At 38.0% G+C, this 12,768-nt stretch overlaps 1 protein-coding gene across 10 annotated transcripts in view; it reads right to left on the bottom strand.

Moving 5' to 3' along the window:
- ACSL3 (acyl-CoA synthetase long chain family member 3) overlaps nt 1-12,768 on the bottom strand; it is a 79,073-nt gene that overhangs the window by 45,356 nt on the left and 20,949 nt on the right. For 5 of the 10 annotated variants that reach the window (XM_055380563.2, XM_063695430.1, XM_055380560.2 and 2 more), the window contains 2 exons: nt 6,140-6,198; nt 1,747-1,783 (listed from right to left, as the gene is read on the bottom strand). The exons of 1 other annotated variant lie outside the window; for it this stretch is intronic. The gene's annotated coding sequence lies outside the window, so the exon portion shown is untranslated. The remainder of the gene's footprint in view (nt 1-1,746; nt 1,784-6,139; nt 6,199-12,768) is intronic. 4 more of the 10 variants (XM_031008600.3, XM_031008599.3, XM_055380558.2 and 1 more) reach the window with 1 other exon arrangement.

Raw genomic sequence — 12,768 nt, 5'->3', positions numbered from 1 at the left:
ATTTTTCAAAACAAAAATTGCTACAAATGCTCATATGAAAGCTTCTTGCCAGGAGCGGTGGCTCATGACTGTAGTCCCAGCTACAATGGAGGGCTGAGGTGGGAGGATCTCTCCAGCCCAGAGGTTGAGGTTGTGGTGTGCTGTGATCACACCAAAGCACTCCAGCCTGAGCAACAGAGCAAGACTTTGTGAAAAGACAAAGTCAGAAAGAAAGAAACCCTGTGAGAAAAAACAACCCTGTGAGGTGAGAAGAGACAGAGGAGGGATGGGGAGAGGAGGGAAGGGAAGGATAGGGAAAGGAGGCGGAAAGCGGGGGAAGGGGAAGGAGAGAAAAGAATAGAAGAGAGAAGGAAGAAAAAGAGAAAAGAAAAGAGAGAAGGAAGAAAATCTTCTATCAGAGATGACGTGTTTTCCTAAGAGAAAAACAGGGAAAAAGTAGGTTGCCACAGGGATCACTTTCAGACTAATGTATCAAATGGTTCTACCTGTTTAGATCTGGGGTTTCAAGAATCTCTTAGGCACAAGAGAGATACAACATGGTAACTCAACCCAAAATTGGCAGACCTGTGAAATTAACCTCCACAAAACTCATGGACTGAACAAAGAAAACAGGAGTCACTCTCAGAATCTAAGACATGTACAATGTCTACAGGAGGGAAGAAGTCAACAATGGTATTATATTCACACCCTACTAATAGAGCAAGCAGACATTTTACGCCCCTCACATCCACCACCATCATGAAAAGGAATCTGAAAACTCAACTTGCAGAGCAGGCAGAGAGGCCCAACACTTAGAAATGCTCCCACAAAGTCAAAGGCAGCAGAGGATGAGGACAGGGGGAAGAGAGGACAGAAAAGGAGAAAATACTGCAGACGGTGCATCTTGATATGCCACAATTTACTTCTCGGTTAATCCTGCCCACCACTCAATCTGATTTCCTCCTCTGTATTTTTCTTTCAGCCTACCACACTCAGGCACCAATACTATACAACGGTTCATATCTGCAAATAACAATAATAATAATATGGCTTAGCATTTTATCTCTAATGAAGTATATAAATGAGTGGCTTGCACAATGCTGGATATCAAGGAATCCGTATTTGCTAGTATGAAATGTGGCTGGAATTTTTCACCAAGCTTGCAATAAATGGGAAACAATTCTGAGTGCAGGCAAACAAGCACAGTGAAGGGAACTTTTTATATTACCTCATTTAATTCTCACAAAACCCAATTTCAAATAGATTGTGCCCAAAAGGCACTTACAGCTAGCAGGTAAGGTAGGATATTAACCTACATGTCTCTCCAAGTCATGTCCAAACTTTTTAATGACCCCACACTCTCTTAATAAATTCTATGGTTAATACCTTATTGTTGGGGAGAAAAAAGTATCCTTTAATACACTACTTTTGAGAGTCTCCTTTCCACAAAAGTTAGGTGACAGTCATACACACTCTACAGAGACTTAAGAGTCCCAGATGAATGACGCAAATCATGTATTATGAAATAGGAAACCAGGGTCAAGAAGGGCAGAAAGAACTATTTCCTACCCAGAATTAATCTCTCAGAGTTATAATGGAAAGTGCAACCAGAGACTATTATTTACTATCAGGAAAGAGTTTCTTTTTAGAGGGGCACCCTGGTTCTCACAAACATGTTTGCTTCTCAGGCATCCAAAGCTAAACACATAATAAAAATACATACCTAGATACCTAGTTCAAGAGAATGGGTTTAAAACATTTACTTACTATATATCCTGCTGCCTCCCTCCCGAAAAAAGCAGACCTAAAGGTAGGAAAGTTATTTTAAATTCTTACAAATATCAACAACACACAGACTTACTTATTATGTGTAATACAGTGGTTCTTATGTATTCAGTAAAGACAAAGAATTTTTCCTCTCCAAATCCTCAAATACTAACACAATCTTTCAACAACTTCAAAGATTTCAACTATGCCCACACAGTTGCAATGTATGACATCGCAATGACTACAGGGCTGAAATCGAGATCATTAATCCATGCAAGAACCTCCTTAATACAAAAATAAAATTGTCGAAAAGATTCTGGACAGGAAATCAATTAAAAACATTATTAGAAGGTTTAGTCATATTACTATCTGGATTAGATAAAGTTCCACTTTACAACTAGGAAGTTTTATGAGGAAATAATAATTTGGTATTTTATTTTTAAGAAAACTATTAAGCCTAATTTATTTTAACCTCAGAAAATGAAATGTTGGCATTAAAGATATACATTGGAAAGGAGGGAGGGAGGAACATTTATTATAGCAAGTCTTTCCCATGAATATATCTACATGAAAAAGCAGTTTAACAAAGCCAACTTTTTAAGTTTCAGTTATCCAGTGTAATTTTAAAACTGTTTCAGTCCTATTAGTATGATAGTGGAAATACCAGTAGGACTCTTGAGTACTCTCCCTAAACTATAAATACAGTCCCCTCAATTTCCCCAAAACTGATCAAGACCCACTATTTCTTTAAAAAACAGCTTTTATCCCTCTTCTAGATAAAAATCAACAGGAAACAGAAATCAGGCAAGGGAATATATATCTTTTTCAGTTAGATACACAACAGGGATTTTAAATACATATACACACATGCATATGTGCATAAACACATACACTAGACTAGACTGAGCTCTGCTGCCAATTACTAAGAGATCTTGAGCAGGTCACTAAATCTTAATTTGTTCACCATTAATATTGATGCAGTTCAACTAGATCGATTTTAAGACTATATTCTACTGATGCCTAGGGTTCCCAAAATTGATTAAGACAATACTGAATAGGATTCTTTACTCTTTTCAGTACTACTCTTTATTTATTCCAATCATTTCCTACAAAATGATTAATGAGAAAGCCAGCTATATAAGTATTTCAGGAGAACATGAACTACTGGATTACTTAATGACATCAACCTGGCTCATGAATATTTGAGGATCTTCATAATTCCAACTCAATCCAGCTACGTACTACATTTGGCATTACATGAACCTGTACTAAGGAGAGTGAACAGACAGCCTAATTTTTAAGTGAAGGTTGTGTTAGTTGAAGTAACAAATTCACTTTTAAATATACCTCTTTTCGGCCAGGTACAATGGCTCACACCTGTAATCCCAACACTTTGGGAGGCTGAAGTGGGCAGATCACTTGAGGCCAGGAGTTCAAGGTCAGCCTGGCCAACATGGAGAAACCCCATCTCTATTAAAAAATATAAAAATTAGCCAGGTGTGGTGGTACGCACCTGTAATCCCAGCTACTCGGGAGGCTGAGGCACAAGAATCACCGGAGTCCGGGAGGCAGAGGTTGCAGTGAGCCAAGATTGCGCCACTGCACCTCAGCCTGGGCCACAGACCAAGACTCTGTCTCAAAAATAAACAAACAAACAAACAAATCTACCTACCTCTCTTTCCCCCAGGGTGAAATAAAAAATTACATTAAAGAAAATTCAAAGGCCAGAGGAAAAATACAACAGTTACAAACATACAAAAAAAAAAGTTAGCAAAAGTACATATAATGAACAAAGTATGCATATTTGAGAGAAGACAGCTCTTCCGGTTATGTTTAACCTTTGAGAATGTAAAAGAATTAAAGGTTCTGAAGATTTTCAAGATGATTTTAAAATGCTTATTCCATTTATAAGAGCTACAATAGCTTAAAATAATTTTGCAAGCTAAGTCTACCCAGAATATATTTTCTTTAATTTCAACGATTTATATATCATTCAGTAAGATTACTTAGATGTTTCCTTTTCTCTTCCTCCATTCCCCTTCCCACCCCCAAAAGCCCAGTTTCTTATCCGTAGTTTGCATGGACCAGCTAAAAAAACAAAGTTAAGAAAAGGCAAATAACATATAATTAGAACTTATAAGTATGTTGTGGAAGTATACAGAATAAATAACCTGCATCACAATTAACATATTGCCTTCATTTGTACTATGTAAAGGTTAAGTAGCTAAAAATAAGGTTTAAACATCCAATTACTTCCTTTAGTCAATAGTCTTGTGTTGTATTCAAATATTACTTGCTTTTTTATCTTTAAATTCTTTACAACATATTTTCTTCTTCCTACAAATTCCCAATTATTTTACCACTAAGAAAAGCTATTCCTGAACAACACATTTCAAAATCAAAGCAACTAAGATCACCAGTTGTCCTCCCTCTCACCTCCATTCTCTGCTATGTCATTCCCTGGCGTCTGCAGCTTTTCTGCAAGTGCTCAAAAACCAGATTACACTTAAAAACAGAACACACAGAAAAAAGGAATCCACCTTAAGTAGCTATGAGAAATATCTAGCCCAGCTCTTAAAAAACATTTTCCTCTGAAACCAAGGGAGGAGCAAACTTGCTGCTGTCTCCGTCTCCTTCCATACTTCTCATCTAGGTCACTTTCACATACAAATCCAAATTTGCTTCGCCACATTTCTTAAGAAGTTTAAAATGTTTCAATCCGACAATCGCACAAAGGACATGTACAAATGTGAATTTACATTATCTCTTAAATCATGGGACTTCTGAACATAAGCAATTCCCAAACGTGAAAAGGTTGAGTTCTAAGTTTTGGGATTCAAGACACTGGGTTTTCCAAGTAGTTCATGACATTCCCTTTACTTCATCGCACAGTTAACCTATATAACATGATTACGAGTCTTATTTCTCTTTTTAGGCAAAATTATGACAAAGTTATCTTTGTCACTGTACCATAGTACTTCTTCCTGTGCACCACCCTCCCACATCAGTTTCTGACGGCCTTTTCCCTCCTCAAATATCCTAAGTACCCTACTGAGCACACGTAAATGCACTGAAGCTCCAAAACCACTTCTTCACCTACGCAAACCTAGCTGATCCTCAACAGTAATTACAGTCATTTCTATAAATGTCTTCCTATTTAAAATCTATCATTTAATATGCCATAATTATCTCTGCAATTTCAATTTTATTGTAAATCTGCTAAACTCTCTTGATGCATTCTTAGCTAAGAACTCAAAGTTTGGAGTTCCCATAACCCATTAACTACTAAAAGAAATTTGTAGAGGAGTACTGTGTTACAATGGGTTTACCTAGTCACTTCAAAAGCACTCTTAATTTGATCACGTATATCCCTCAAAGAGACGTAGGCACACACATGTCTAAAACAAAGTGAGGCGTACTATTAAAGTGGACAAAGTATATTCCTTTTTCCATCACATCTACTTCATTAAAAGATGGCAATCTTGGATACGCAAACAAAGCGTCGCAAACAAAGCGTCTGGAAAGATACACTCTATGAAAATAAGGGATAATCCCTAGCAAAAGAACCAGGGTAACATAGGAGTTTCCTGTTTACTTAGATGCTCCTACATTGCTTACGGTTTTTAATAATAAACATATTACTTGTGTGATTTCCTTTTAAAATCAGTTAAAAATGTTAAGATTAATAAATTCAACTGATATGAAAAAAGACTTCGAAATGAGATTCTGAAAAGGAGGATGTCAACTATCATGATTCTAATGGATAAAATGCTTACTGCCTTTACGTCATCATCAAAGCACTTTACCAACATAGACTATTCCCTATAGCAGTCCTACTCAATTTTTTCATTTCACAGAATGCTAAAAACCTTCGTCCTTAAATTTTTGCCCTAAAATTTCATAAACTCTAATTCACTTCAGATGACACAGAAAGAATAAAATTGTGCTATATTTCTTATGCCCCATGACAACTGTAATAACCATGCAGAACCTTCTATGGGTTGACAAAAAGCCCTTGAAACTACAATCTCTACTAAAATGGCCAGTTAGAAATTTACAGTAACATTCATACAAATTTTAAATGACCATCACATATTAAAATGGTCTAATTCATGCTAAACTATCCAAAATAAAGAGGCCACTGAGTTCAAATCCCTTGCAGATACTTAGTGAAATTCAAGTTAAGGAAAGGAAGATAGACAATATTGCTCAATGACATGGTTTAATGTCCCAATTGATTTATACAGAATTAAAGTAAGTATAAAACTATCTTCTATATATAATCATAAAATGAGAATTACAATTTTTTGGTCAGTTTAGCCATAATTGGTTTTAACTTAATATTTATTTTATAACAAATAAATCCATTGTAATAAAAAATTAAATATTTTACCAGTTGACAATGGTAGGAGGTACTAGGTGCTTTGAAGATAGGCGCCCTTGTGTCAAAACCTGTCAAAACAAACACAAAAAAGACAAGCATTACTACTCATAGTCTAGTTAATCAGAGCCGAATGCCAACTTTTTCCTGGAAGTATTTTACTTCTAAACCTCACATGAAAAGTTTCTGGTGAGTTTTTCTGGAAACACCAACCTATCACACTAGCAAACAAAATTTTTATCATGTAACCTTTCTTCAAAAACATATAGTACACACACTACACACCAGTAAGAATGCCCAAAACCCAAAACACTAACACCACCCAATGCTTGCAAGGATGTGGAGCAACTCTCATTCATTGCTGGCGGGAATGAAAAATGGTACAGCCACTATGGAAGTTTGACAGTGTCATATAAAACTAAACATACTCCAAATATATGATCCAGCAACCACAGTGCTTGGTATTTACCCAAAAGAGTTGAAAACATGTCTACAAAAACACCTGTATATGCATGTCCATAGCAGTTTGATTCATAATTGCCAAAAGCTGGAAGCAATCAACATATCCTTCAACAAAGTAATGGATATATAAACTGTGGTACATCCAGACAATGGAAAATGAGTCAGTGTTGAAAAGAAATGAGCCATCAAAGCCATGACAAGACATGAAGGAAACTTAAATGCATATTACGAAGTGAAAGAAGATAGTCTGAAAATGCTATGTACTGTATGATTCCAACTATATGACATTCTGGAAAAGGCAAAGCTATGGAGATGGTAAAAGGATCCATGGTTGCCAGAGGTTAGAGCACAGAGGGGGATGAATAGGCAGAGCACAAAAGGACTTTTAGGGCAGTAAAGCTATTCTGTATGTATTATAACGGTAGATACACGTCATCATATATTTGTTAAAACCTGCGGAGGGTACAATACTAAGAGTGAACCCTAATGTAAACTATGGACTCTGGGTGATAATGATGTGTCAATGTAGGTTCATCAGTTATAACCAATGTAGCACTCCAGGGAGGTAGGGGGATGTTGATAAAGAGGGAGGCTATGCCTGTGTAGGGGAAGGGGTATATGAGAAATCTCTGCACCTTCCTCTCAATTTTGCTGTACACCTAAAACTGCTCTAAAAAATAAACTCTATTATAAAAAATAAGGTATTTCCAAAACTCAAAAAGTATACTATAAAGGCTGTGTTCATTTACTCACGATGATGATAAAGAATAAGTATTAAGATGTATATGTGGTGATATTAATACATTGTTTTTAAAAAACCCTTTCAAATTTTTTCAATGATTTTCTCTATCACCTGCGAAGCAAATAGGTTAGCAGTCATTATATAGTTATTTTTAAGAATATATTAACAAGTAGAGCTAAAAGCTAAGTTTTTTTGAATCACTTAATTCAACATACCACTGCTTCATTAACTTTTAATTCATTATTAATTTTTGTAAAAACGGACAGACCTTGCAGCCATAAAAAAGAATGAGTTCATGTCCTTTGCAGGGACATGGATGAAGCTGGAAGCCACCATTCTCAGCAAACTAACACAGGAACAGAAAAGAAACACCACACGTTCTCTCACTCATAAGTGGGAGTTGAAGAATGAGAACACATGAATATAGGGAGGGGAACATCATACACTTGGGCCTGTAGGTGGGTGGGGTAAGGGGAGGGAGAACATTAGGACAAATACCTAATGCATGTGGGGCTTAAAACTTAGATGATGGGTTGAAAGGTGCAGCAAACCAACATGCCACGTGTGTACCTATGTATACATGTAAACCTGCACGTTCTGCACATGTATCCCAGAACTTAAAGTAAAATAATAAATAAACTTTTTTTTTTTTTAAAGTCAGGCATGGTGGCTCACACCTGTAATCCCAACACTTTGGGAGGCTGACACGGGTGGATCACCTGAGGTCAGGAGTTCAAGACCAGCCTGACCAACAAGATGAAACCCCATCTCCACTAAAATTACAAAAATTAGCCAGGTGTGGTGGCGTGCACATATAGTCCCAGCTACTCTGGAGGCTGAGGCAGGAGAATCACTTGAACCCAGGAGGCAGAGGTTGCGTTGAGCCGAGATCATGCCACTGCACTCCAGCCTGGGTGACAGAGCAAGACTCTGTCTCAAAAAAAAAAGGACAGACCTTAAACTCAGATACTACTGGGTTCAAAATCCCTGCTGTTTCTTATTAGCTATGACTCCAGACAAGGTCATGCATCTATTCATCCAGGGGGGAAATAACTTAGAAATCTTGTTATTAATAATTTCTTGTGCCAGTTTCCTCACATGTAAAAGAGAACAGTGCTATATATAATTCATATCCATATTTGTAGAATTTCTATAAATAAAAAAGAGCAACAGGAGAAAGCAGGCTATGTATATTAACAGAAAATTCCACATTGTTTATTACCTATTAAAAATGGTTAACCTCATTAATTATCAAGGAAATACAAATTAAAACAGTATCATTTCCTACATTAAAATTTTTTTAATGAAAAAAATTCACAAGTGTTGGCAAGGATATGGCAAACAAGATAGATCTTGGCACTCTTACGGAAGTACAGCCAGTTAAGAGAGCAATTTGGCAGCATCTAGCAAAAGCTGAAAATGTAGACTCCTATGACCCAGCAATCCCTTTTGAGAAATATGCCCTGGGGAAACTTATGTGCCATGCTTACTTTACCCTGCTTTATTAAATGGCCCAAGGTGACAGGTCCTACTAGGTATGTAATTGGTCCTCAATAAATGTTAAAAATCTCTTCAACAAATATTTATTAAATGCCTTACTCAGCTCCAGACCTGACACTTTGCATTCTAAGAATGACACGATAGTACTGAAAAAAAAGAAAATTCCTAGTCAGTGGTAGAGCCTGACAAATCACTTTAACATGGCAAAAACTATGAGAAGTGCATCAGCTGCATTAGGAAAACAGGCAATTGCAGCCTTTTGTCTAGGATGGAGAAGACAAGGTCAAGGAAATCACTATAAACTGAGTTGATCCATGTATTTTTGTTCATGCAGACAATAACTGCAGGCAGTAATAACAATTATTTGTAAACGCGAAGGAAACTATACAAGAAAAGAAATTTCAGAAGACTCTAAGTAGTTGTAGTAAGCTGAATAAAGGACCTCAAGGGTATCAGGCCCTAATCCCTAGGTTCTACAAATGTTACCTTATTTGGAAAAAGACCCTAGATTACCCAGTGGTCCCTAAATGCCCTCACAAATGTCCTTATAGAGAGGCAGAAGGAGATTGGACACACATGAAGGAGATGGTGACGTGAAGATGGAGCAGAGAGATTTGAAGATGCTGGCCTGAAAGATTGGACTGATAATAGGGAATGCCAGCAGCCACTAGAAGCTGAAAGAGGCAAGGAACAGGTTCTTCCCTGGGGCCTTCAAAGCTCTGCTGATACTTTGATTTCAACCCAGTAACACTGATTTGAACTTCTGGTCTCTATTAACATTAATAGAATAAATTTCTGTTGTTTTAAGCCTCCCAGTCTGTGGTGATTTGTTGCAGTGGCCCTAGAAGACAAATGCCTCACTGCCACTGTGAATGTTTGCTGCCCTAAGTGGTTGAAACATTACCCAGATCTCTTAAAAGTCTTCTAACTTTTATTAGCAGGGGGATGACATACTCGGATCTGTTTCATAATATTAAACCTGGTGCCAAATGTTGAGAATTTATTTGTGGAAAAAGAAACTAGAAACAGGAAAACCATTTAAAAATTCAAAATCCAGACAGAAGATAAAGTTCTTAATCACCAGATATTTGTGAAAAACCATCACTATCAAAGAAAGAGACAAACAGCAGACAAAAGGTGCCTCAGTGGAAACAGACAATGTAGGAAATGTGGGAAATTTTAGAATATGTCTATGTAATATTCTCAAAGGCATGAGAGAGGCTATTGCCATCTATGAAACAAGAATGCGATGCTATACATTAACAGAATGAATAAAAATAAGAAAAAGCTCTTTGAAATTAATAGCAGCTGAAATTAAGGAGTCAATACAAGTGTCAGAAAATGAGGTGGAGACTCTTTTCCAGATAAAGAAGAGCAAAAGCAAGGGGTAGAATATAGAAAATTTAATTCTCATTTTAAAAAATAAGGTGTTAAATTAATCCAAGAGATTCAAGTTCCATTACAAGGAGTTCCAGAAATAAAAAGAAAAAAAGAACAAAGAGGCAAAAATTCCTGAAGCATTTTGCAAGCAGAAATTCCTAAAGCACTCTGCAATATAATATCCCAGAGCTGATAAATACTAGTCTTCGGTTTGAAAGGACTGGGCAGATGAATGAGGGAAAAAATAACTGACTTCTAGACAGAGCCACGTAAATTCTCAAAGCGCAGAGTATAAGAATATCCTCAAATCTTCCTAAAAAAACAAAAGGCTGGCTGGGCGTGCTGGCTCACGCCAGCACTTTGGGAGGCCGAGGCAGGCAGATCACCTGAGGTCGGGAGTTCGAGACCAGCATGACCAATAAGGAGAAACCCATCTCTAGTAAAAATACAAAATTAGCCAGGCATAGTGGTGCACGTCTGTAATCCCAGCTACTAGAGAGGCTGACTGACACAGTAGAATCACTTGAACCCGGGAGGGGGAGGTTGCAGTGAGCCAAGATCCTGCCACTATACTCCAGCCTGGGCAAAAAGAGCAAAACTTCCGTCTCAAAAAAAGGAAAAAAAAAAAAAAAACAGAAAGCAAACCACCTACAAATAAGGTGATTCTATAACTGATCAACAAAGGATACATATCAGAATAAAAGGAGGTACTATTAAAAAGTGTGATTTGGGCCGGGTGTGGTGGCTCATGCCTGTAATCCCAGCACTTTGGAAAGCCAAGGCAGGCAGATCACAAGGTCAGGAGATCGAGCCCATCCTGGCTAACACAGTGAAACCCCATTGCTACTAAAAATACCAAAAATTAGGCAGGCATGGTGGCACCTGCCTGTAATCCCAGCTACTCAGGAGGCTGAGGCAGCAGAATCACTTGAAGCCAGGAGGCAGAGCTTGCAGTAAGCCAAGATCATGCCACTGCACTCCAGCCAGCCTGGGCGACAGAGCGAGACTCTGTCTTCAAAAAAAAAAAAAAAAAAAAAAAAAAAAACAGTGATCTGGAGGTATTCCAGACAAATCAGGATATATGGTCACCCTTCCTGTAAGGCAGGAATTCTCAACCCCCAGGCCACAGACCTGACAGCAGGTACGCAACAGCAGGTGAGCAAGTATTACCGCCTGAGCTCTGCCTCCTGTCAGAACAGCAGCTGCATCAGATTCTCACAGGAGCAGGAATTGCGCATGCAAGCGTTCTAGATTGTCCGCTCCTTATGAGAATCTAATGCCTGATGACCTGAGGTGGAGCAGTTTCATCCCAAAACTATCCCCCACCCCGCTGCCTCCTCGACCCCCGTCCATGGAAAAACTGTCTTCCACAAAACTGGGTCCCCGCTGCCAAAAAGCTTGGAGACCGCTGTTATAAAGGAGTAAGAATCATAATGGCATCAGATGTCTCAGAAACACAGGAAGGCAGGCAACTATGAAGAAGGCCTTAAAAGTTTTAAGGGAAAGTTTTAACCTAGAATTCTACTCTCAGCTAATTTCCCAATCAATTGCAAGTAGAATAAAGAAATTTTCAGACTTGCAAGGACTTAGAAAATTTACATTCCACAAATACATTTTGCTAAGAAATTACTTTAAAAAGTCCTCAATTATGTGCATATATTCCTTTAAGTTTTAAAACAATTTTGTTAAGCCAGAATGATCTGAAGTTTTGTTACCTAGTTTACAAGAGCTAATATAATGCTGATTCCAAAACCTGACATACCACATAGGACAATCTCTTTAAAGAATATGAGGGAAAAAATCCTAAAATGTCAGCACATCTAATCCAGTTGAGTTAAAAGAATGATACACCATAACCAAGCATGGTTTGTTTACTCTGAGTGCAAAGATGCTTCACCATGAGAATTCTTTATTACTACCATTCTCTATATTTAACAGGCTAAGTAGGAGGGGAAAGGTGTGAGCATCACCATATATTTTCTTAAGTATTTAAGAAAAGTGAGGCCGGCACGGTGCAATGGCTCACACCTATAATCCCAGCACTTTGGGCAGGTGGACCACCTGAGGTCAGGAGTTCATGACCAGCCTAGCCAACATGGTGAAACCCCATCTCTACTGAAAATACAAAATTAGCTAGGGGTGGTGGCGCATGCCTGTAATCCCAGCTACTTAGGAGAGTGAGGCAAGAGAATCGCTTGAACCCGGGAAGCGGAGGTTGCAGTAAACCAAGATCGCACCATTGCACTCCAGCCTGGGCGACAAGAGTGAAACTCCATCTCAGGGGTGGGGCGGGGAGTGAATATCAATTACTAAGTTTTAAAGGAACATCTTATTCAGAAACAAAATTGCTTAAACTTAAAAACAGTATATTTATTAGAAATCAACATTAAACATCATACTGAAAAGCAACTTCCATCCAAGTAAGGGACAACAAGGTCAACTATGATCATAATTATTATACATCAAGAAGGCTCTAACTCTATGCTGTCCAATGCGGTAACCACAAGTGCCACTGCACACCTGAAACATGGCTAGTCCAAACTGAGATGTGATCTAA

This window comes from Gorilla gorilla, chromosome 11 (assembly GCF_029281585.2).
Source record: "Gorilla gorilla gorilla isolate KB3781 chromosome 11, NHGRI_mGorGor1-v2.1_pri, whole genome shotgun sequence".
NCBI classification, from domain to species: Eukaryota; Metazoa; Chordata; class Mammalia; order Primates; family Hominidae; genus Gorilla; species Gorilla gorilla.
Note: the sequence above shows the minus strand (reverse complement) of the source record. Positions and strands in the feature narration are given on the sequence as shown.